Source organism: Anneissia japonica, unplaced genomic scaffold (assembly GCF_011630105.1).
Source record: "Anneissia japonica isolate Jap-2015-1 unplaced genomic scaffold, ASM1163010v1 scaffold287679_len21116_cov120, whole genome shotgun sequence".
NCBI classification, from domain to species: Eukaryota; Metazoa; Echinodermata; class Crinoidea; order Comatulida; family Comatulidae; genus Anneissia; species Anneissia japonica.
The window spans coordinates 1-3,759 of NW_022747725.1; positions in this window are offsets into that span (position 1 = coordinate 1).

Genomic DNA, 3,759 nt, shown 5'->3' on the forward strand with positions numbered 1-3,759 from the left:
CGAAAAAAAAAAATCTTCAATTGAAGAGGACTCCCCACCCAAAATCACCCACGCCCCATCCCCCAAATTCAGTGCTTTGCACCTTGCATTAACCCCCATTGCTACGTTCTAGATCCGCCACTGCATAAAATGTTTTAAATAAAAAAATACTTATAACATGATTATATTACAGTAGGCCTACGCCTCATAATATCCCCTGGTCCCAATGTTTTGTACTGCCGTACACGATACATATATTATATAGACATAGCTAATATAATGTATATACATAATTACATATATAGTGGATTTCCAGCACGATTAAAAATCGTAACGGTACTGGGTTTGGTCTACAGGTGTTCGTGCTTCGAACAGGTCCTTCCATTCACAGAAAAAGCCGTACATTTTACTATTATAACAACACTTGATTATAACCTACCCACAAACCGCAGACATAACATATGTGAAAATGTTACAAAATGTATACAAACTTCTAAACAATGTGGAGTGTATCCAGTAAATTGTATGCCTTATAAGCAAACCATAGAGGGCGGTATGTAGATTTTGGCATAAACCACTTTCCTCGTTTTTAAGGACAGGGCTTTTCCTAGTTTCATCACATTGGTTCAGAAAGTCAAGTTGTTCAGAAGACGCACATTCATATTTGCTCTAATTCAACTTGATCTATATAACCTATTGCTTACTGAGGAATTTTTGACAACCATGGTTTTCCGCAAATAATATGGAAAAGGCAGGCCATATTCAGCAATATAGATTTTGTTAGGTAATAATTGTCTTTACATATGTACTGCGTATTAAAATATTTAGGCCTAAAAACAGAAGTCATATTTTTCTTCCATAAATCATAATCAGTAATAATTCATAATGATGAAAATAATATTGCTAATGGTTAAACGATGATGATGATGATGATGAGGGTGACTGATGGTGGTAATGAAAATGATGGAGGGTGATGAAAATGAAATGGATTATAATGAATGATGATGACAGAGTATTGATAATGATGGAAGAAGATATAATGATGATAGTAAATTACCTTGATAATAGACAAAAAAGAACACAATGACAGAAAGGTATGATGGAACTGGATTATATCAATGGTGGTGCTGGTGGTTGTGGTGGTGATGATGATGATGATTTGACGACATTCATTCATTATGAATACGGTATGTTAAGGATAATGGTTTATATTTTGTGACCCTTTGAGCAATAAATCGGAGTGTTTTCCCTCATAATCCTTATAGTGAACATCGGTAGAGCCTACTACATACTTTTTACAACGAGGATTTATTTTGTTTGTTTTTCTGTTACTTTTATTTAGCATTATAATCCATACCATACATTAGTCTAAGCCGTTACTCTATCCATCCTACATTCATTCAATAGAAAGCTCAATATTTAAGAAAAACAAAAAGAATACTTTATCATTGACAATAATTCATGACATATTGGGGACATAATAATAAAACTATTGTTGCATTCCAAATTATTGCTATAAATTAGTGTTAATTCTACAGTAACTTATTCTTATGTCCATAAAAATGATGATGATGATAATTATTATAATAAAAGCTATGATTATAATGGAAAATGATTATGATGATGTGGAATGATAATAGGGTTGATGGCGATGGAGGATGATGATGATCAAAACTGTGATCGATAATGATTATGATGGTTTATAATGATGGAAAGTTATGTTAATGATAATTGGGATAGCAATGACGTAAACGATAATTTATGGCAATGTTAATAGTGTTACAGCAAATGAACATCTTGTAGGTGTCAATTTATTTACAATACAAACATATATATAGACCTATATATATCTAAGCACATGCTCGAAATGTCTCATTAAAAGGCATGAGTGAAGTATTATACAGATATTGCCTGCTTAGAGGTGTAATATAACATTTGATATCCCTGAGGGAATTATATTTTTTTTCGAGGGAATATATTTTCCCGAAGCGCGTAGCGCTGAGGGAAAATATAGTCCTGAGAAAAAATATAATTCCCAAGGGGATATCAAATGTTATTATTACACCGATAGAAAAGGCAATATCTGTTATATTACATAGCCAGAAATAGATGCAAATAATTAACTGAACACATTACTTAATTAAAATATTAAGAACTTTTATTTAACTTTTACACAATATCTGTTATACATTACATAGCCTATGTAGAGTGGTTCTGGTTTTAAACTACTCAGAATTAAGTGCCATGTTTATGTTAAATATAATAGAAGGAAATGACCGAAAACAATTATCATAACCTGTAACTCATCATATCTGTAAAAATTAAATTTTCTCAGCAACCATTTAAATGTTTTATTCATAATATCTCATTTAGTCTGGACAAAAATACTAGGCAAAATATTTATCAGTACTAAATTCAAACAAGGCTAACAATTTTCAACAGATAAACGGCTAGCATAGTTACCGTACTTTATACATTGGCTGTTTAAGAATTACTCTATAAAATAACGGAACCATTTAATATTTTCTTATATTACATAGCCAAAATACGAGTACGTGATTAGTCGAAATTGCATCACGTGACTAGCGCTACGAGGATCGGAAACGTTAATATGAAATTAGTTTTTCTCATGGCAACAAAAGTACATAAACAACAAAGAAACATACGATCAATGATGATTAATTTTACATGTTTGCGAAAATCGTTAATAAGAGAGATCTCTATGCTTGCCGAAAATCGTTAATAAGAGATCATGAGAAATTTGTTGACGCTTTATTTTGCCTGGTGATGTGATGATGATGAATTTTACTACTGTATATTAAACATAAACATGGCACTTAATTTTGAGTAGTTTAAAACCAGAACCACTCATCTGCGATTACAAACTGAGACCAGGAAGTAAAATATTTGTACATTCATAGTTTACAAAGAGATGCATAAATCCAGTTTTGCTTCACTAATAATCTGTTCATTAACATTAATTAAAGTGTGTGTCTGACCATGGAGTTATAAAATGATTATAACTCCATGGCCTGACTAACCCAATTTTTTAAATTCACGTATTACTATCATTTCAATTCAAATGCCATCAATGGGCCAATATCCGCACAATAAAAAAGACATGACAAAAGGAGACAAGTTGAAAACACTCTTAACAGAGCATAATAATAATTATTTATGCATTATAGGATAGGGACGTCACTACGCTAAGGTCTTAATGAGCCGCATAAGCCAACCTAATCAAACTATGCATCCCGGGGTAGGGACGTTACTCCACTAAGGTACTAGTGACCACCCGCATACACCCCACCAAATATTGACAAAAGGTCTTTACATTTAAGGACTTCTCTGATAGCATTTTTCTTAGAATAAGAAAGATCGAGATGAACAGAAGACGCGAGCGAATTTGAGTGAGGTAGAGTTGAATGCAAGAACCGAGTAGTGTGTCCACGGAAGAGAAGAAAAGCAGAGTAACGGTTGTGGCGAAGGGTCACTTACATAGAACGGGCAGGGGGAGAAAAAAAATGAAGAGGGTGGCCAGGAGATCAAACGATGTCATAACAGAGGGCTTTAAGCAGGAAGTATTGTTGTCGTTGAATAAAAGGAATAATTTAAAAATATGAAAAGACAGTTGGATAAGAATGTAGCGTGATCAGAGAGAAGTCGAGCAACGTAAAGTTCAAGACGTTTAATTTGAGTGATTTCACATTTAGGAAGGAGACCATATATACAACAACAGCACTCAGTAGCAGGTTTATGTATAATTTATATATAAAACAA